The following is a 23358-nucleotide window of genomic DNA, read 5'->3' on the forward strand; positions in this document are numbered from 1 at the left end:
TAAGGGAAGTGATTCTTGGGTCATCCCTACACATCCCTCCACAACATGACTATAAATTGGTTTAGATGTAGGAAGGGAAGGCTCTTCTAAATCTTTGACATTAGAAGGTAATGGAATTAAAGTGGTGCACTCCTTTATCAAAGTCTCAGATTCATGATCCTCAAGCTCATCACAGTATTTTCTCATTATAGACTCTTATAAAATTAAAAGATTAACTGATATTCTATTATTTGTTGAGTCTATACTATCAAGTGTAGCATGCATTTTCTTGATGTCCTTACATGTTTCAGCTTGAATAGCTAGAACCCCCTCTAAACCTTTCAACATTCTATCCATAAATGATGAAAATTGGGGGTCATTCAAGTCAAAGTCATATGTGTGTGAATTTGATGAAACCATTTCATCTAATTTTCTATCAAGTTCATCAATTGATGTTCCCAAATTGAATAACTTGTAACAACTCTCAATTGAATGGCCTATTTCATTGCAAGCTTTACAAAAATTTTGCTCTAACCTATGATAAAAATTAGAGAAAACACCCCTTCTTTCAACATGCATTCTATATGGACGGTCAAGCAATATTGGACAATTATCAAATATATGACCAGTTGCACAACAAAATTCACAGAAAAGAGTATTAGAGTTCACAACAAACATTTAGTCAAACTTTTGAAATAGAGCTTTCAATCTAATAATCAATTTAAACATGTCCATCTAAATGATTATAGCCAAAACAAGATAGACATGCAGAAGTAACAAAAATAAAATGCAGAAAAAAATGCATAATGAAAACAAGTAAGAGAATGCAAAAAAGAAAAAGAAAAATGTCTAGAGTAACTCATATGCTAATCAACTAATGTTAATCAAAAACAGTCCCCGGCAACAGCGCCAAAAACTTGTTACGTCACCGCAAGTGTACGATTACGTCGTCAGTAATATAAAAGATTATCATATCCATAGAGACTGTTGATTAAGCACTAGTTAACTTCACACGGCGAATTATCTAGACAATCGAAAAGTGGTTTACAAATGTTAGGATAAGAAAAAGAAGAGAAAAGAAAGAGAGTAAAGAGGGAGAAAATGAGTGTAGTGAATGGAGGAGAATAGATACTAGGATTTCGGTTTCTTTGTGATGTTATTCAATGTAAATGATCTACCAAATCTTATTCCTCAATTGTCCATCATTTGTAGAAGGTTGCCGGTTCTCTCTTGCAATAGACAACCGGCCTAGGACTGAAATCTATACCTAAATGTGATCAAATAGGGATGAACCTATGTTGTCCTTACACGGGCTTGCCTGTCACGTGCGTCCCTCGAAAAATCAACATAAGAATTCATCTCTCATCAAACGCATCTAGGTATAAAGATTAATGCATAAATCTATCCTACCCCCTTGAATGACCCTATTTCACCTTCAAGATCCTCCCTCAAACGTCCTTACATGGGCATGTTCCTGTCACGAAGATCCCTCGGAAAATCGAATGAGGAATTACCTCTACAAGATCCACAAGATATGCAAACATTCAATCAAGCATGGTAATTAGGTCCTAATCACAACAATCCACACGAGATCAAATAGATACAAAAAGGACAAAATCATAGAAATAGAAAATTGATAAATCCACAAGAGTTTGCATGCAATCACATTACATCAAACAAGAACAATGCATCAACAAGTCATTGAATAGAATCATGGTAAAAATCTACATAGTTTTACATCATTCATCATATCACAAATACTCCATACATCCTAGATCTAGAGATCAACTCCATTGCAAAGGAAGAACAACCCCAAAACATAAAGAAAAGCATACTTACAACCCTAGATTTGAGAAGAAGGGGAAGAAGAGATGCTTGCCGATGATTTCGATGTCTTGGGGATGCTTCCTCGCTCCGGAGATGGATGGATCGCCAAGGGATGGAGGAGAATGAAGCTCTAAGGTTTCCCCCTAAGGGGAGAACCCTTCCCTTAAGGAGAGGGACGAAGTCCCAGATCCAAGATCTCAGATCTCCCAAGATGAGTCAAAGAATGGGGATCTTGACTCTTATATACCTCCTCCAAACTGCTCAGGAAAACCAGGAAAATAGGGGTCCGGTAAACCAGATTTTTCACCCATTAAACCAGGTTTTCTCGTGATTCACCCTAAACCAAAGTTGTAGCTCTTGGAATTATCTTCAATCTTATACTTGGATAGAGCCCTGGCTCCAATCGAGCCGAAAGTTATGGTGGTTCAAAGTTTGGTCTGCAGTCTGGGTGGAGGTCCAATTGAACCCACGGTTGGGAGGCACGGTCGTGCCATTTAGCATGGGTAGACAAGTCTTCCTCTCTGTTGGATCTGAAGAAAAGTTGTAGATCTTGAAGTCTGCTACGTTTTGGTATAAAGATAATCCAAAACCTCCAATCGAGTACAAAGTTATGGCCGTTTTACGATCAGTCTGCAATCTGCCCAGAATTCAGCACAGCTCTGTTTTGACGTGGCACGACCCATGTTCTTCATCGCACGGCCGTGTGAGATCCACACGGCATCACACGGCTTCTTCTCTGGTTGAGTCACATGGCCGTGTGGCACACACGGGCGTGACATTTTTCTTCACTGCCGAGGCCACACGGCACTGTGGATTCACACGGTCGTGGCCTTTCTCTCCTCTGGAAACTTGGCACGGCCGTGTGTTACATTGCTTGGCCACAGGAAGCTTAGCACGGCCGTGTGGGACACACGGCCGTGGCCTTCTTTACATCTGGTGCTGGAGCACAGCCGTGCCATTTGGCACGGCCAAGGCATGATATGGCCACACGGCCGTGTGGCATACACGGCCCAAGCATGAATTCTTCCGGAGTTGCTCCCGTGTGCGTTTTAGCTCCATTTTTGCTCCAAATAGCATCCTATCATTCAAAACAAGCAAAGAGCAGATATCCGAACAAAATATAATGGAAGTATGACATTACAATGAAATCGGATGCAATAAACATAGAATATGCTAATGAAATACAAGTAGATGTGCGTCAAGACATGCATAAAAGTGTATATAACCAACGCACATCAAAGATTCCCACAGACAACGTCAAATTGATCCTGGCTGAAATCTAAGTTAGATGAATCGTCAGGTGAGGTGGATGGAATATTGACCGAATCATGATGTCCCAGAGGGGGGCATGCTGAGATGACTTTTATGTTGACCAAGTCATCTGAAGTCCTCTGGTCAACACTACCTGCAACCAGCGTCCGGGTCGCCCCGGTCCCTGGTACCCCGATACTCGAGGCAGATCCAACAAGCATATATGTAACAGACTAAGATGTATAATAATGAAATGAATGTAGAGTGAGTACAAAGAACGTACCCTGGCCCAGGGGGCGCCCTCGGGTGGATCGGTGAGCTAGTCAAGATGTTGCTCGAGTTGTCATGACCGGAAATAGTAGATGAATGGGAGCTGGATGTGGAGTTGGGTATTGTAACGCCCCGCCCCTTCCTGCTCAAGCTGACGGGGGTCACTTTACTTATACTTACTTACTTAATACATACTTATTTGCATATCAATATTCTTTTCTACTTAAAATAGCGGAAGTCTTGTTTATAGTATATTTTTTTTCTTTTTAAAACTTTTCTTTTACTTTTCAAATCATCATCACTAACTATCGATCATATAAAGTCACATAGCATGCTTAACATGAACTTAAGCCATAATACTAATAAGCATGATGAAATGCCATGGAGTCATGGAATAACGACATAAGCATAATTCTTATTAAATAAAAGCAGGTCTTTCTCTTTTAGCCGAGCCACTACTACACACGTCCTTCTTGCCCCTCCTGCTGCTCCCTTAGTACATCCATTCCTTTCCTTTATCTGTGGTACAAGGAAAGTAAGCTATGAGAACACAAGGCTTAGTAAGATCCTTCCTACTCACAAAAAACCGTAAAGCATAGCATATTCATAAGGCATAAAGCATAAAGACAACTCATCATATCATGTATAGAAGCATCATATCATAATATAATCGTAAGGTATCATGGCATATCATGACAAAATCATAAAGTGCATCCTAGCATAACATAACATAATCATAAGTATCATGGCATATCATGGCATAATCATAAAGTGCATTCTAGCATAACATAACATAATCATAAGTATCATGGCATATCATGGCATATTCATAAAGTGCATTCTAGCATAACATAACATAATCATAAGTATCATGACATATCATGGCATAGTCATAAAGTGCATCCTATCATGACATAACATAATCATAAGTATCATGACATATCATGGCATAATCATAAAGTGCATCCTGGCATATCATAACATAGTCATAAGTATCATGCGAGATGACTTTCAAAAACATGTATCATGAAAAATATATATGCAACATGTCTTTTGAAAACTTATTACATACATACTTAAACATAATCTCAACATAATTAGGCCCTCGGCTAGTACCACATACATAAATGCGCGCGTCCTATGTAGGTCCAAGGTAGCAAGTCTTGAACCCTACAAGGCATACATATTAGGCCCGTTTCTTAGTCCATCGACCTAGGGGCATTTAGGAGCCCTGTTGGTTGCTACTCGGAAAACCTATAGGTTCCACTGTATAAAAATTTTGTACAAAGGTCTGAACCTTTTCCTAGCTACCATGTGTTCTTTTAAATTAAATTTTGGATCGCCTGCGGAACTTAACACGTTTGATCCAAAACTTAATCTATTTGTTCTTTTAGGTTTTGACTTGGATCTCCTGCGGAACTTAACACGTTCGACCCAAGTCTCCTTAAGTTATTAATTCCATTAAATATTAATTTCCATAAAAGGTTCCCAGTACTGACGTGGCGAGGCACATGGCCTTCTTGGATATGGGAGCAACCACCACCGACTAGACAAAACCTTTAATAGAAAGCTAATATTTAATTTCCTAAAATAACTTTAGGTTAACCAAAGAGAACAATCAAATCACAAGGAAAAGAAAGAAACAAAAGAACACAACTTGAAAAACATATTCGAAATACTAGAACGTAAGCCTCTTGTATTTGGTATTATTTCCATAAATAACTAGCATGATGCGGAAATAGAAATTACTAGTTATACCTTGTAGAAAAACCTCTTGATCTTCTACCGTATTCCTCTTCTAACCTCGGACGTTGTGTGGGCAACGATCTTCCAAGATGAGAAACCACCAACCACCTTCTTCTCCTCCAAGCAAGGTTCGGCCACAAAAGAAAAGCTTTACCAAGGAGAAAAAACCAAAATACTAACCAAGCTCCAAGAGATGCTAGCTTTCTCCTTCTTCTTCTTCTTCTCCGAGTAGTATCCGCCACCACAAGAACTCCAAGGGAGAGGAGAGGTTCGCCACCACAAGAGGAAGAGAAGGAGATGATGGCCGGCCACACCAAGGAACAAAAGAGGGAGAGGAATAATAGATGTTGTGTATTGTGAAGGCACCCTCAACCCTTCTTTTATATTCCTTGGCCTAGGTAAATTAGGAAATTTAATTACAATAAATTTTCCTTAATTTCCTTGACATGATTTAATTGAGAAAAATAAAATAATATTTACCCAATTAAACAATGATGGCCGGCCAAATCAATAGGAAGCAAATTGGACAAGTTTCAATCAACAATTAAAACTTTCCTTATTTGTTTCGGAAATTTTAAAAATAAAATTTCTCTTTAAAATCTCTTCATGGTTAATAAAAGGAAATATCTATAATTTTAATTTTATTAACATGTGAATAATTTTAAAGAGAAAATAAAACATCTCTCCAATCTACAAATAAGGAAAGAGATCTAATCTCTTTCTTTAATCTTTGTAAATCTTTTACAAGAGAGATATTTTAATTTTAATTCTCTTTTAAATTAAATCTTCCACATAATAATAAACATTAAAATTAAATTTTCTTTTTAATTAATTATGGCGGCCCTACTAGCTTGGGTTCAAGCTAGGCCACCCTAAACCAAGCTTAGGCCGGCCCTAGCTTGGTTCCCAAGCTAGCTTGGCCGGCCCCCTTTAGGTGGGTATAGAAGGTGGGTATATGTGGGTATAGTACTCTATAAATAAGAGGCTACGATAGGGACCGAGAGGAGGAATTGGTTTTGGTCTCCCGATAAAATTAAGTATCCCATGTTCGCCCCGAACACACAACTTAATTTTATCAATGATAATTCATTCCACTAGAGAACTATCATTGAACTACCGCACCAATCCCAAATTACATTTTTGGGCTCCTTCTTATTATGAGTGTGTTAGTCTCCCTGTGTTTAAGATATCGAATGTCCACTAATTAAGTGAGTTACTGACAACTCATTTAATTAATATCTAAGTCCAAGAGTAGTACCACTCAACCTTATTATCATGTCGGACTAAGTCCACCTGCAGGGTTTAACATGACAATCTTTATGAGCTCCTCTTGAGGACATTATCAACCTAGTATCACTAGGACACAGTTTCCTTCTATAATCAACAACACTCACTATGAGTGATACCATTTCCCAATTTATCGGGTTTATTGATTCATCGAACTAAATCTCACCCATTGATAAATTAAAGAAATAAATATCAAACATATGTGCTTGTTATTATATTAGGATTAAGAGCACACTCTTCCATAATAACTGAGGTCTTTGTTCCTTTATAAAGTCAGTATAAAAGGAACGACCTCAAATGGTCCTACTCAATACACTCTGAGTGTACTAGTGTAATTATATAGTCAAGATAAACTAATACCTAATTACACTACGACCTTCTAATGGTTTGTTCCTTTCCATTCTTGTCGTGAGCTACTGTTTATAATTTATAAGGTACTGATAACATCATCTTCTGTATGTGACACCACATACTATGTTATCTACAATATAAATTAAATGAACAACTACAAACAAATGTAGATAATTAGACCAAATGTGATTCTTTATTCATAATGAATGTTTACAAAGCTTAGGCTTTCAGTATACACTCCAACAAGCCCATCCCTAACAAGGCTCATTTCTTAGTCCATCGACCTCGGGGCGCTTATGGAGCCCACCCTTGGTACAAGCCATATAAAGTAAAGTAGCATGTCATACATATCATGGTTCTTATTATTTCATGCATATCATATTTCTTAACGTATCATATTATACAAAATTTGGGCGTACAACTCATCATAATAGCATGCATAATTTGGGCACACAGCACATCATAAATACATGCATAGTTTGGGCACACAGCTCATCATAAAAGCATGCATAATTTGGGCACACAGCTCATCATAAATAGCATGCATAGTTTGGGCACACAGCACATCATAAGGATTATCAACATGCATAGATCATAAGCATACATAAATAAACATAGAAGTATAGCAAGCTCTTATCACATCATGAAACATTGCATGTGAGGCACATGGAAATCATAATTAGGTCTCCACCCTAGTATCATATAGTGGTCGAAACACATGGTTGTAAATTAGGTTAACAATCAACATACAAGCTTGTGAACCCTAAACCATTATCATATCATGTATCATAAAGAGCATCATGAGCATGTTTAGTTTAGGTTCTAGGTTTTCTAAGCTTGTAAACACATCATGGCCGAATATCATCAAGCATCCCATTTGCTAGAAAATCAATATACAAGCATGTGAACTCTAAACCAACATCATATCATACATCATGAGAAACAACATAAGCATGTTTAGTTTAGGTTCTAGGTTTTCTAAGCTTATAAACTTGTTATGGCCAAATATCATCAAGCATCATATTTGCTAGTAAATCAATATACAAGCATGTGAACTCTAAACCATCATCATATCATACATCATGAGAAACAACATAAGCATGTTTTAGTTTAGGTTCTAGGTTTTCTAAGTTTATTAACTTACCATGGCCGAAACTTGTGAACCATGAAACTAGGATTCATGTGGCATAAAAGCATGGAAACCCTAAACCATTTTCATAGTATTTATTACCAAGAACATCATGGGCATGTTTAGTTCAAGTTCTAGGTTTCCTAGGCTTATAGAATTGTTGTGGCCGAAAGTTCATGGAGCATGAAAACAAGTTCTAACCACACTACAAACATGAGTATGTCATATTAATTTCATATCTTGTCTTAAGGAGGATCATGGCATGATTAGTTTAGGTTTAACAATTTCCTAGGCCCCTAATCCTATCATGGCTGAATGCTTATGAACATGGAATAAAGTTTAACCCAACATATAAACATGAGCATATCATATCAACTTCATATCTTATCTTAAGAAAGATCATGGCATGCTTAGTTTAGGTTTTAAAATTTCCTAGGCCCTTTAACCTACCATGGCCGAATGTTTATGAGCATGGAATAAAGTTCAATCAACCTATAGGCATGAGCATATCATGTTAACAACTCTCTCATCATATATCATAAAACAAAAGGAGCATTCTTGGTTTGAGTCTTAACTTACCTGTTTCCTTTATTCATGCTTGGCCGAGAGTCTAGGGACATGACTCTAAGTTCTAACCAAACATTCTAACATATAAACATTAGATAAATCCCCTACCATAAGATACATGTTACAAGAAACATATTGAGCATGTCAACCTTGGGTCTTTACATTTCCTAGGTCCTTTTTTTTTTTTGTCTTGGCTGAAAATTCCATGAAGGTATCCTAGGTTTTTAGGCAACCTAATCTCATAGAAAATACATAAGCTATTGTACCATAGGTGAGGGAAACTTACATAGTTTTTCGCTTGTTGTTCCTTAAGAAAAATAATACCCTTGTGAGGAGGAAGAAGAACTTCTCTTCCTAGTTTTCCCTTTTTCTTCTTCTTGTAAGAGGTAAACCTTGAGATTCCTTCCTGGAAATAAGGTTTTCTTAGAGAGGAAACCTAACTTGACCCTCGAGAATGAGAAGGAAGAGCTCCAAGTTTCGGTGGAGAAGAAAAGAGGAGGAAGAAGGAGGAAGAAGAAGAATTGGCAATTTTCTTTCTCTTTTCTCCTCTAAATCCTATTTATTCATCATGAGAGTGAATTATGTCTTCATTAATCCCTCCCTTAACTCTTCTATCCCTTCCCTCTTTGATTCCCACGAAAATGAGAAGAAGAAAAGAGGAGGAAGGCAATTTGCCTTCTTCTTGCTCCCTCTCTTAACCAAGAGGAAGAGGAGGTAAGCAACTTGGTTTTCTCTTGCTCTTTTGCTTAGTTTTTTTTTTTTATTTCTTCTCACCTTTAACTACAATTTTCATTGCTTTCTATCCATATATTATTCATTATTCTAGTGGTTATCATACATCAATTTATCTCTATTATTTGTGGGAGGTTCAAGGTTCAAACCTTCACCTCTCCCTCTTTTTATTTCTATTATTTCTTTTTGATTCCTCTTACTTTTATGTTCTAAAGAAAATAACACTCATATATTTATCTTATAATTTTTTGGGTGTTACAGTACCTCATACCTCATAAAAAGTTCATCCTCGAACTTAGAATAGCGACGGATACTTCCGTTTCATATCATCTTCCCGTTCCCACATGGCTTCTTCGTACCATTGATTTTGCCACAGGACTTTTACTAAGGGTACTTCTTTGTTCCTTAGTCTTTTGACGTCTCGATCCAATATCTGAATTGGTTGGCTCTCGTAGGTTAGGTCCTCTTGCACTTGTACTGCCCGTGGTTCGATCACTTGGTCTGTGCTCGGAATGCATTTCTTTAGCATCGAAACGTGGAACACATTGTGAATGGCTGATATCTCTTGAGGCAACTCTATTTCATAAGCTACTTTGCCGATTCTTTTCAAAACTTGGTATGGTCCTACATAACGCGGGCATAGCTTTCCCTTCTTACCGAACCTCATTACCCCTTTCATAGGAGCTACTTTGAGAAATACTGAGTCTCCGACACTGAATTCTAATGGCCTTCGTCGCTTATCCATATAATTCTTCTGTCGACTCTGAGCAGTTTCTATTCGTTGGCGGATGTTCTGTATAGCACGGGTGGTGTTATCGATGAACTCGGTTTGAAATCCCATCTCTTTCTTTTCATCGCCTTCGTACCAACATATAGGAGATCTACATTTCCTCCCGTACAGAACCTCGTAGGGCGCCATCCCAATAGTAGCTTGGTAACTATTGTTGTAGGCGAATTCCGCCTGGCATAAATATCGACACCAGCTCCCTTTGAAGTCTAATGCGCATGCTCGTAACATGTCTTCTAATACTTGGTTAACCCTTTATGTTTGTCCGTCAGTCTGAGGGTGGAAGGCAGTACTGAATAATAGCTTCGTACCAAGAGCCTTCTGGACACATTCCCAAAAATGTGAAACAAAACGACCAACTCTGTCTGAAATGATGGTCTTAGGAATCCCATGTAGTCTAATAATTTTCTTGACATATAATTGAGCCAGTTGCTCAATTGAATAAGTCATCTTGATTGCTAGAAAATGGGCGGATTTGGTTAATCTATCCACGATTACCCATATGGCGTCATAGCCGTTTGTTGTCTTGGGTAATCCTGATATAAAGTCCATAGAGATATCTTCCCATTTTCATTCTGGAATTTGGACAGGCTGCAGTAATCCTCTAGGCCTCTGGTGTTCTGCTTTAACCCTCTGACAGGTCAGGCAGGTACTGACATACTGAGCCACATCTCTTTTCATACCAGATCACCAGAATTTCTTTTTCAAATCCTGGTAGATTTTGGTGGATCCTGGATGCATTGCATAGGGCGTTGAATGAGCTTCCTCTAGTATCCTTCTTCGCAACTCTGGATCCTCAGGAATACATAATCGATCCCTGAGGTATAACATTCCACTGTCCGCGATCCGGAATCCGTCATTCTTTCCTTCTAGGGTTTCTTGTTTAATCCTTTGGAGGCTTTGGTCACTGGTTTGTTTCTCCAATAGGTTGTCGAATAATATGGGTGCTATGGTCATGGTAGAGAGCTGCCCGGACATATTTTCGATCCAATGACTCGTAATGTCTCTCGGTTTCCCGATAGTTTCGAACACTGGTTCGCCTTCAGCATCAGATATAGCTTTAGCATATTGACAAAAAGTAGGTAACTGACCTGTGACGACAGTAGAGGCGCTCGCCACATCTTCTTTAGTAAGCGAGAAAACCCTGGCGTTCGTTGTAGTTGGCAGGGCTTCCAATCTCCCTTGGCTAATCGGTGTTCCTTCGATAGCAGCTTGCATCTGATGTAGTTGTGAGGCGGCACTCTTGTTCTGGTTATTCTGCTGGGGTGGTGCCTGAAACCGGTTAGTGCAGTCTCTGGCCAGATGTCCTTCCCCTCCGCAATTATAGCACTTTCTTGTACCCTTGTGGCATACTCCGGAATGCAGCTTTCCACAAATAGTGCACTGAGGGTATTTCGGTTGCTTATTCACTGGGCCACCTTTTGCATTGTCCCATTGTTTCCTTTTCCCCGTAGGGGTCCCTTTCCAGCTTGTTTTGGTACCTGAAGGTCTCTGTCCTTCTGTTCGGGCCCGATTCTTATTCTCGTTCATCGCTTTCTGATAATGTTCTGTAATCAGGGCACTGTTGACCAATTCCTCTGTAGTCTGCGGTCTATTAATTCCGCCGGCCACGTTCAGTGCTATCTCGGGTCGAAGCATCTTCAGCATCAGTCTGACCCTTTCTCTTTCTGTGCGAACCAACTCTGGACATAGGTGTGCCAGACGGTTGAAGCGCTTTACTGCTTCATTCACTGATGGGTCACCTTGCCGAAACTCGGTGAACTCGTCGTAATGCCGGTTCGTCACTTGCATATGGAAGAACTCTTCGAAGAACTCTGTCTTGAAGTCCGTCCAGTTCATGAGATTAATTTGTCTCTTTGCCTTCACTCTTTCCCACCACATTCTTGCGTCTCCGGAAAAGCAGAATGATACGCATTTGATCTTTTCTGATACTGGCCAGTCCAGTAATTCCACTATGCTTTCCACTGTCTTGAACCAGGCCTGGGCGTCCCATGGCTCGCAAGAACCTGAGAAGTTCTCCGGCTTCAGCCTTAGCCACTGTATCAAGTAGGTCTCCTGTCGGACCACTGGGACAGGGGCTATCGGTGGTACTAGTGCAACTACGGGGATGACAGGCACTGCATTCTGATTTACTAGCGGGGTGGCAGGATTTTCTTGCCGACCCATCAAAGTCGTGATCAGCTGTTGTTGCTCCGTGATCTGACGCTGGAGGTCGGTAACTACCTGGGTCAGATCTGGTGGAGTCGCTGTCTCGTCTGCTCGGGTAGTACATCTCCTATCCATGCTTATCTTCATTAAATGACAATAAATTATCGTTATTTCTATCCAGGCTAACATAAGATCATTATCATTCTTATCCTACCATCATGCATACCTAAACTAGAACTGTGACTTATCATCATCAACAGAATAAGTAAACATACATAATATAAAAGCATCGTCATAAAAGGATTAAATTAAGCATATAGATTCTTACTTGGAGAGGCAGGAGGGAGGCTTGACATGTGTGTAGTGAAAAGGCTAAACTTGGCTCTGATACCAAACTGTAACGCCCCGCCCCTTCCTGCTCAAGCTGACGAGGGTCACTTTACTTATACTTACTTACTTAATACATACTTATTTGCATATCAATATTCTTTTCTACTTAAAACAGCGGAAGTCTTGTTTATAGTATATTTTTTTTTCTTTTTAAAACTTTTCTTTTACTTTTCAAATCATCATCACTAACTATCGATCATATAAAGTCACATAGCATGCTTAACATGAACTTAAGCCATAATACTAATAAGCATGATGAAATGTCATGGAGTCATGGAATAACGACATAAGCATAATTCTTATTAAATAAAAGCAGGTCTTTCTCTTTTAGCCGAGCCACTACTACACACGTCCTTCTTGCCCCTCCTGCTGCTCCCTTAGTACATCCATTCCTTTCCTTTATCTGTGGTAAAAGGAAAGTAAGCTATGAGCACACAAGGCTCAGTAAGATCCTTCCTACTCACAAAAAACCGTAAAGCATAGCATATTCATAAGGCATAAAGCATAAAGACAACTCATCATATCATGTATAGAAGCATCATATCATAACATAATCGTAAGGTATCATAGCATATCATGACAAAATCATAAAGTGCATCCTAGCATAACATAACATAATCATAAGTATCATGGCATATCATGGCATAATCATAGAATGCATTCTAGCATAACATAACATAATCATAAGTATCATGGCATATCATGGCATAGTCATAAACTGCATTCTAGCATAACATAACATAATCATAAGTATCATGGCATATCATGGCATAGTCATAAAGTGCATCCTAGCATGACATAACATAATCATAAGTATCATGACATATCATGGCATAATCATAAAGTGCATCCTAGCATATCATAACATAGTCATAAGTATCATGCGAGATGACTTTCAAAAACATGTATCATGAAAAATATATATGCAACATGTCTTTTGAAAACTTATTACATACATACTTAAACATAATCTCAACATAATTAGGGCCCCGGCTTGTACCATATACATAAATGCGCGCATCCTATGTAGGTCCAAGGTAGCAAGTCTTGAACCCTACAAGGCATACATACTAGGCCCGTTTCTTAGTCCATCGACCTAGGGGCACTTAGGAGCCCATCCCTAACGAGGCTCGTTTCTTAGTCCATCGACCCCGGGGTGCTTATGGAGCCCACCCTTGGTACAAGTCATATAAAGTAAAGTAGCATGTCATACATATCATGGTTCTTATTATTTCATGCATATCATATTTCTTAACGTATCATATTATACAAAATTTGGGCACACAACTCATCATAATAGCATGCATAATTTGGGCACACAGCACATCATAAATACATGCATAGTTTGGGCACACAGCTCATCATAAAAGCATGCATAATTTGGGCACACAACTCATCATAAATAGCATGCATAGTTTGGGCACACAACACATCATAAGGATTATCAACATGCATAGATCATAAGCATACATAAATAAACATAGAAGTATAGCAAGCTCTTATCACATCATGAAACATTGCATGTGAGGCACATGGAAATCATAATTAGGTCTCCACCCTAGTATCATATAGTGGCCGAAACACATGGTTGTAAATTTGGTTAACAAGCAACATACAAACTTGTGAACCCTAAACCATTATCATATCATGTATCATAAAGAGCATCATGAGCATGTTTAGTTTAGGTTCTAGGTTTTCTAAGCTTGTAAACTCATCATGGACGAATATCATCAAGCATCCCATTTGCTAGAAAATCAATATACAAGCATGTGAACTCTAAACCAACATCATATCATACATCATGAGAAACAACATAAGCATGTTTAGTTTAGGTTCTAGGTTTTCTAAGCTTATAAACTTGTTATGGCCGAATATCATCAAGCATCATATTTGCTAGTAAATCAATATACAAGCATGTGAACTCTAAACTATCATCATATCATACATCTTGAGAAACAACATAAGCATGTTTTAGTTTAGGTTCTAGGTTTTCTAAGCTTATTAACTTACCATGGCCGAAACTTGTGAACCATGAAACTAGGATTCATGTGGCATAAAAGCATGGAAACCCTAATCCATTTTCATAGTATTTATTACCAAGAACATCATGGGCATGTTTAGTTCAAGTTCTAGGTTTCCTAGGCTTATAGAATTGTTGTGGCCGAAAGTTCATGGAGCATGAAAACAAGTTCTAACCACACTACAAACATGAGTATGTCATATTAATTTCATATCTTGTCTTAAGGAGGATCATGGCATGATTAGTTTAGGTTTAACAATTTCCTAGGCCTCTAATCCTATCATGGCAGAATGCTTATGAACATGGAATAAAGTTTAACCCAACATATAAACATGAGCATATCATATCAACTTCATATCTTATCTTAAGAAAGATCATGGCATGCTTAGTTTAGGTTTTAAATTTCCTAGGCCCTTTAACCTACCATGGCCGAATGTTTATGAGCATGGAATAAAGTTCAATCAACCTATAGGCATGAGCATATCATGTTAACAACTCTCTCATCATATATCATAAAACAAAAGGAGCATACTTGGTTTGAGTCTTAACTTACCTATTTCCTTTATTCATGCTTGGCCGAGAGTCTAGGGACATGACTCTAAGTTCTAACCAAACATTCTAACATATAAACATTAGATGAATCCCCTACCATAAGATACATGTTACAAGAAACATATTGAGCATGTCAACCTTGGGTCTTTATATTTCCTAGGTCCTTTTTTCTTTTTTTTTTGTCTTGGCCAAAAATTCCATGAAGGTATCCTAGGTTTTTAGGCAACCTTATCTCATAGAAAATACATAAGCTATTGTACCACAGGTGAGGGAAACTTACATAGTTTTTCGCTTGTTGTTCCTTAAGAAAAAATAATACCCTTGTGAGGAGGAAGAAGAACTTCTCTTCCTAATTTTCCCTTTTTCTTCTTCTTGTAAGAGGTAAACCTTGAGATTCCTTCCTGGAAATAAGGTTTTCTTAGAGAAGAAACCCTAACTTGACCCTCAAGAATGAGAAGGAAGAGCTCCAAGTTTCGGTGGAGAAGAAAAGAGGAGGAAGAAGGAGGAAGAAGAAGAATTGGAAATTTTCTTTCTCTTTTCTCCTATAAATCCTATTTATTCATCATGAGAGTGAATTATGTCTTCATTAATCCCTCCCTTAACTCTTCTATCCCTTCCCTCTTTGATTCCCACGAATATGAGAAGAAGAAAAGAGGAGGAAGGCAATTTACCTTCTTGCTCCCTCTCTTAACCAAGAGGAAGTGGAGGTAAGCAACTTGGTTTTCTCTTGCTCTTTTGCTTAGTTTTTTTTTTATTTCTTCTCACCTTTAACTACAATTTTCATTCCTTTCTATCCACATATTATTCATTATTCTAGTGGTTATCATACATCAATTTATCTCTATTATTTGTGGGAGGTTCAAGATTCAAACCTTCACCTCTCCCTCTTTTTATTTCTATTATTTCTTTTTGATTCCTCTTACTTTTATGTTCTAATGAAAATAACACCCATATACTTATCTTATAATTTTGTGGGTCACTTGGTTACCAGGATTCATAAACTCTAGTACTTAAGTCTGGAGGTCTAGTGTTCGAATTCTGGGGGAGGCAAAAAATCCACTGGTCAGGGGTGGAAAGTCCTAGTGAGTAACGGCACGACCGATGATCGACGGTCAACGACCCGAGGGTCGCCAAATGTGTCGGGTCGTTACAGGTATGGCGGCGCAGAGCTGAATGCGACTTGGATTCGAAAGATGACCCACAGGCTGGGACTTAGCATAAATATGTTGACTAGGATATGACATTGGAACATAGGCTAGGATATAATATCGGCATGTAGGCCGCGATGTAACACACAAACTGGATCAATGCATAGGTTGGCACACAGTGCACAAGCCAAATCAGCGCAAAGGCCAGAACTCTATCGAAGCGGAACACGATCTGATCGATGACATACGTCAACAGTAAGTACTAGGGGCGGCTGCAGCCACCGGTGGTGTCACATGGAGATGACTACTGCGGCAATATTGTGTCGGTGATGGCAGATGGCGGATAGAAGGGCTGGCGTGGTAACTGGCTGCGATAATGGCATGGTGCGTTCAAGGAAGAAAAGGAGGAAAAGGGTGGAAGCTAGCGACGAGAGGCGTGGTTTGACAGCCGGCGAAGGCAGCGAGGTGACTTACTGCGAGCAATGTCGACGGTCGGAGACTGCTCACCGGGAGCTATGGAGTGGATGACGACGCTGGAAGGCGAAGGTGTGGTCAGTCGTATGCTTAACCGGCGGTGAAGGCTAGCTGTGGCGATGGAGAAGAGGTGGAGGAGGTGTGCCCCCTTTGTCAGCGGCAGTGTTGGCGTCGCCAACCATCCTTGTGCGTGAGCGTGAGGCGATGCCAGCGTTTTCATGAGAGGCCGCGGTGGCCTGCTGAGGCAGTTGTGGTGAGCACAGAGGAAGAAGAAAAGGATGTGGTGGCCGGTGGCGTCACCATGAAGAGGCGATGAAAGGAGTCCCCTGCAGGGTCGCCGGCAAGGAGGTGTCGGACGAAGAGGTGGAGGGAAGACGGCAGTGCAGAGTCTGTCGGGTGGCAGTGTCATGAGGAGGAGAATGAGAGGAGTGGCGGCTGGCGCCGACGAGGAGAGGAGAGTGAGGGAGAGAAGTTGGCTAAGTCTCTTGGCGGCGGAAGCTAAAACGAACCTTTGCCTTACCATAGTACCTCTTCCCCTCCCTTAAGCCCTAAACAATGGAAATACCAAAATGCCCCTCCTCTTTCTCCTAATTCCATCTTTTCCCTTAAGTCATATCCACATCATAGGTGAATGAACAAAACGCAATATGTTGATTTAGTACATCTTTTTGAGTTTTAATTTTATCAAAACACATAGATTATGTGAACTTCAATAATAGGGAAAGCAAGTGTACAAGTCATGTGCATTTAGCCCAAAGATCATAGTTGACAATTTATTTTGAAAATTATTTCAAAATTATTTTAAAAAATCTTGATAAATTCTATCTTTTGATATCAGTCACTATTGATTAGTTAGATTAAAAAATAAAGTGAAACATTGAAGGTTTTCAATGATTTTAATTTTATATCAATCTTTGAAAATAAGATATATTTCCTAGGAAAATATTTTTTTCATGATAGTATATGATATAAATAATGTCTACATAAGATTTTATGATTTTTAGAAAATCATATAATTATTTAGAAATTTATGAATTTCAATCTGAAATTGAAATCAGAAATTTAGTTATTGTAACCTATTGGATCAATCGATTAAAACAGGCGGAATTGATTAGCTGCTAAGGTTAATCGACTAGCATGGGCTGTAATTGATTGGACTCAACACCAATCGACTTAGACAGACTAGTTAACCATCCCTAATCCTATGAAATGTCTTGATAAGCATTTAAGGGTATTTTTCTTAATAAAAATGAGAAATGAATGGTTAAAATGGACTAGTTTGGAGTTTCAGAGAAGGTTTGGATTTAAAGTTGAATTTTCAACCTCGAAACTTCAATTTTGTATTTCCTAAAGATTTAGAAACTTCAAATCATTGTTAGCACAATGATAAAAGTTAGAACATATTTTAAGGGGAAGATCTTCCTTAAAGATATGATTTTGATTTTTTTTTTTTTTTTTAGACAATGCAAGATTGGAAATCTTCATTGTGATGGATAATATGCTCAACGTTGAGCATAAGATACAATGAAAGGTATGAGACTTTCATTGGGTCCCTTTGAACAAATTAACTCTCGGGGAGATTTTTTATGTGTGTCAAAGGGGGAGAAATATGGGATTTAAGTTTGAAACCATCATTCATATTTTGGCATGGGATGAAGTTAGGCTAATGGGTTAGACTAACTTAAACATATTGTCAAATATCAAAAGGGGGGAGATTGTTGATGCAATCGTCATCGGATCAAAGTTGACCAGTTTGACTAAACTCGAGTGGATCCGATCTTGAGTTTTGATGTTTGGATAATATGTGAGAAGAGATCAAATATGTCAAGGTTGATCGGATACTTGACAATACGTGAGAGAGAAGTTAAGTAGGTTATGGAGGACCGAATACTTAACTGGGAAGTCCTAATGGAAAGTTAAGCAAAGAAAAGTCCAAGTAGATCAAAGAGCATCATATATTGGCAAAGCAAAGTTCTAAATGAGGTTAGGCATGGTAGAAGTCTATTGAGTGATTAGTTCTAACTCAAGGGTTATGTAAAGAAAAGTCTAAGTGGATCAAAAAGGATCAAATTTGGTAAAGGAAAGCCCTAACTGAGGTTAGGAAAGGTGGAAGTCTACTGAGTGACTAGCCGTAACTAAGATTAGGCAAAAGAAAAATCTAAGTGGGTTAAGGAGGACCGCACTTGGTGATCAAAAGTTCAAGTAAGTCAAGGAGGAACACACTTGGTGATCAAAAGTCTAAGTGGATCAAGGTTGACCGAACACTTGATGAAAAAGTCCTAGTAGTCAAGGTTGATTGGATGCTAGGCAACGTGAAGTCCCAACAAAGTCAAGGTTGACTGGATGTTGGGCAAGGGAACCCTAAACTTTGATCAAGAAAGTTAGGGTTGGGCAATCGATTAGGGCAATTGATTGGCCCTTAGATAATTAATTATAGTAATTGATTAGTAGGATCTTACAAGAAACATAGAAAGGACCTGAATCGATTGATTAATTGATTGGGTGAGCCTAATCGATTAGGGTCATTTTTCTCGATCAAACAGAATATGTCTAAATCGATTAGGAAGATTTTCTAATCGATTAGGCACGACTCCAATCAACTAGGATGAATTTCAAATCGATTGGGAGCCTCGTGGTGTCAAGAGAATAGGTGCCGAATCGATTGAGCAATCAATTGGGTAGTGGTTTGTCGCGAAGAGATAGAATTGATTGAGACAATCGATTAATACTTCTTAATCGATTGGGCTAATCGATTAATGTTTTTCGTGAGAGAACAGAAAGATTGAGAATCGATTTGATAATTGATTAATGTTGGGACACTTAGAGCTAGGAGGGGGGATGAATAGCTCACTTTGCTTCGATGATGATGATTTACAACGGAATACTCAAAGCTCAGCTCCTCCAATACTAACAAATAGGATTTACTTGGTATCCACCTCAAATGAGGTGACTAATCCAAGGATCTACACAATGCACACCTTTATACTATAAAAACACTCATTCTCGGAAGCAATCTAAAGGTGGAGAAGTCTCATACAAGCTCAAGAACAAAAATATAACTTGAAATAAGGAAACAAATGCAAATATAAATCAAAACACAACTTAGCACCTTGAACCTTGATTTGCTTGAGCTCTTCTTGCTTTGAAATGCCTCTTGAAGGTGGGAAATGCAATAGCACTTGTCTACTCCAAATCTCAAGAATTGGTGTCGAAAAGCTCTAAGTGAAATGGTCATGAAAACCCTTTTCTAGGGTTACCATTGGCACTTTAATCACTTAAGCTTCTTCCTTAAACGCTTACACATCTACAACCTACTCAGAATGGCTATATTTTCAATCTTAAGTGATTACTCTAATCTCTTAAGTGTTCTTAATTGATTTATTGAATCGATTAAGAACCTTTCTTTTTAATTGTGAGAAACTGCTTAATAGATTGTCATAATCGATTAAGCATGTCGTAATCGATTACGGCCTTTTCTATTTCCTCACAAAAAATCCTTAATTGCTTGGCCTAAGCGATTAAGCCATTCTTAATCACTTAGCTTAAATGATTAAGCCATACTTAATCGCTTAGCCTAATCAATTCAACTAGCTTTTGTTTCCTCACGTCAAACAACTCTTAAGCTATTAAGTAAAATGCTTAATCGCTTAAGCTCAGTGTAATTGATTACCCTAATCGATTACTAAACTCTAACTTCCAAATCTAAGTATAGGGTTTGTTTACCCAATATCCGGTCAACCGTGACCTGTTGGGACTCCTTCTTGCCTAGCATCTAGTCAACCTTGACCTGCTAGGAGTTCTTCATCAAGTGTCTGGTCAATCGTTTGACCCACTTGAACTTTTCTCCTCGTTCCAAGTGTTCTATCAATCCTTTGACCCACTTGGACTTTTCTCCTCGTGCCAAGTGTCCGGTCAACCTTGACCCACTTGGACTTCCAATCACTAGGTATCTGGACAACCTTTGACCCACCTGGATTTTCAACTATATGGTTTCTCTCACCATAACTTCCTCACTGCTTAGCTTCACTCACCAGGGCTTTTCACCTTGCTTTATTCACTAGGACTTTTCATCAACTAGCTTCACTTACTAGGATTTTCATCTGTCTAGCTTCACTCAATAAGGCTTTTCACCTGACTTCACTCACCAAGAATTTCTTCTGCCTAGCTCCACTCACTAGGGCTTTTCACCTGGCATCACTCATCAGGTTTTCTAACTGTCTAGCTTTACTCACTGGGGCTTTTCACCTAGCTTCACTCACCAGGATTTTCTATCTGCTTAGCTTCACTTACTAGGGATTTCACCTAGCTTCACTCACAAGGAGTTCCCAACTATCTGGCTTCACTTACCAGGATTTTCCACACCAAGTGTCCAGTCAACATTGATCCACTTAGATTTCCTTCTTCTTCTAACATTCCTGTTGGTCTTGCCCTTGCCTAACCTCCAGTTAAGACTTTCCAATTAAGTATCTAGTCAATCTTACCTTAATTGACTCTTCTTCACATCAAACTGGTCAAACCTTGACTAGAGGGGAATTACACGAACAAACTCCCCAAATGGATAACTGCATCTGCAATCTTCATATATTATAAAACATTAAAACTCAAACATCAAGACTCAAACTTGAGCCAACTCAAGCTTAGTCAAACTGGTCAACCTTGACCTAGAGAAATTGCACCAACAATTAAGGCATTTTGAATTATTGGTATGACTCACTAATTGATTAAGAGTTCAAAAAAAAGAGTTGCTTTGCAGGTTGAATAGGCAGATCCTACATGGCAATCGATTAACAAGCGTCAAAGAGCACTAGAAAAAGGATTTTTGTAGACATTTCAAAGCATCTCTCACATACATCAGTTCACGCCAATTCATGAGATTTAGAGAAGTGTTGCTGCAATTTCCAATATCAAGAGGCCAACCAAAGCAGCAAAAGAGTGACCTAAGCAAGATTTTATTACTGTAAATTGTTTTCGATTTCATTTGTATTTGCTTGTTTATTTCTTATTCTATTTCTCGTATTTGCTTGTACAAGGCTTCTCCATCTTTGAGAAAGAGGTATTCATAGTGCATTTGTGAGTAAGAAGAGTTGACTCTTGGATTAGTCACCTCGATGAGGTGAATACCAAGTAAAACGAAGGTGTTAGCGATTACTTTAAGTTTCGACTGCAATAAATCATCAACAAAGTGATTGAAGTTATCTACCCCCTCCCTTCTAGCTCTCAAGTGTTTGAACACTCCAAACACCCAAGAACTAGCAAAACCAAGTGTTTTTCAAATCTTTACAAAAATCCCTTTTCTAGGGTTTCTTCGATGCCTCCAAATCTATTAGCTTCCCCCCCCCCCCCCCCCCCCTAAATTGATTGTCACGCTAGTTTGACCATTCAAAACATGCAGAACAACTCTTTCCACCCATTTAATCAATTGGTAAGTCATACCAATTGATTCAGAAGCTTCTAATTGATTTCCTCAATCGATTCAGAAGCTTTCTTTTCTCACAAAAAGACTCCCTAATCAATTGCCCTAATCGATTGGCATTTACCTTAATCGATTGCCTCCAATCAATTCAAGGCTTTCTATTCACGAGAGAAACACAACCTAATCGATTATCCTAATTGATTGGCATTGTCGGAATTGATTGCCTAATCGATTCAGGCACCTTTTGTGCCCTCACAATGGCACCTCTAATCGATTAACCTAATTGATTACTATGAGTAAATCAATTGTCCAATCGATTCCTAAATAATCCTTCTATGCTCTCTCAAAAAAACTCCTAATCGATTACTCTAGTCAATTACTTTGGACATAATTGATTACCCTAATTGATTGTACAACTCTTAACTCAACCCGAGTTTAGGGTTCCTTTGCCAAACCCTAAAGTCATCCATGACTTGTTGGGATTTCTTGTTATCTAGCATTTGGCCAACCTTGACCTGCCAGGGTTTCTACACCAAATGTCTGATCAACTCTTGACTCACTTGGACTTTCCATCTCATGCCAACTTCCTATTAGACTTTTGATCACTAAGTGTTTGGTTAATCTTTGACTCACTTGAACTTTTTACTTGCGTAGTCCCGCTAAGACTTTCATTGCTTAGTTCCCAACTAGGACTTCATTGTCTATTCCCACTAGGACTTTCATTATCTAGTTTCTAACTAGGTCTTCCATCACTTAGCTCTGCTAGAACTTTCATTGCCTACTTCCCAATTAGGTCTTTCCTAGCTCCACTAGGACTTTTTGTTTCCTAACCTTCAGTTAGGACTTTTCCAGACAAGTATACGATCCTCCCTTGACCTACTTGACTTCTCTTAGACATATTGTCAAACATCGAACTCAAGCTCAAGGCAACTTGAGCTAAGCTAAATTGGTCAATCTTGACCCGAGGACGATTGCACCAACAATTAAATTTCAACACAGTAGCAATAATAATAACGGTTGTGAATATAATCAAATTTTCACATTAAAAATATATAGAAAAGATCATGAGTTTAAAAGATGAAAAATATCTCCATTGGTATAAGGTCTTTTTAGTCGCCCAAAAATAAATCCATAAGGGCTTACGCCCAAAGTGAATAATATCACATCATTATAGAGATATGTGAATTCTTTTGGCATTAACAAGTGGTATCAAAGTCATGGTCTAGATTGGATGCCATGTGTGGCGGACTTAAACAAAGTTTAGTGGAGGCATGGAGGAAGTCAAAA

Source organism: Zingiber officinale, chromosome 4A (genome assembly GCF_018446385.1).
Source record: "Zingiber officinale cultivar Zhangliang chromosome 4A, Zo_v1.1, whole genome shotgun sequence".
Taxonomy (NCBI): Eukaryota; Viridiplantae; Streptophyta; class Magnoliopsida; order Zingiberales; family Zingiberaceae; genus Zingiber; species Zingiber officinale.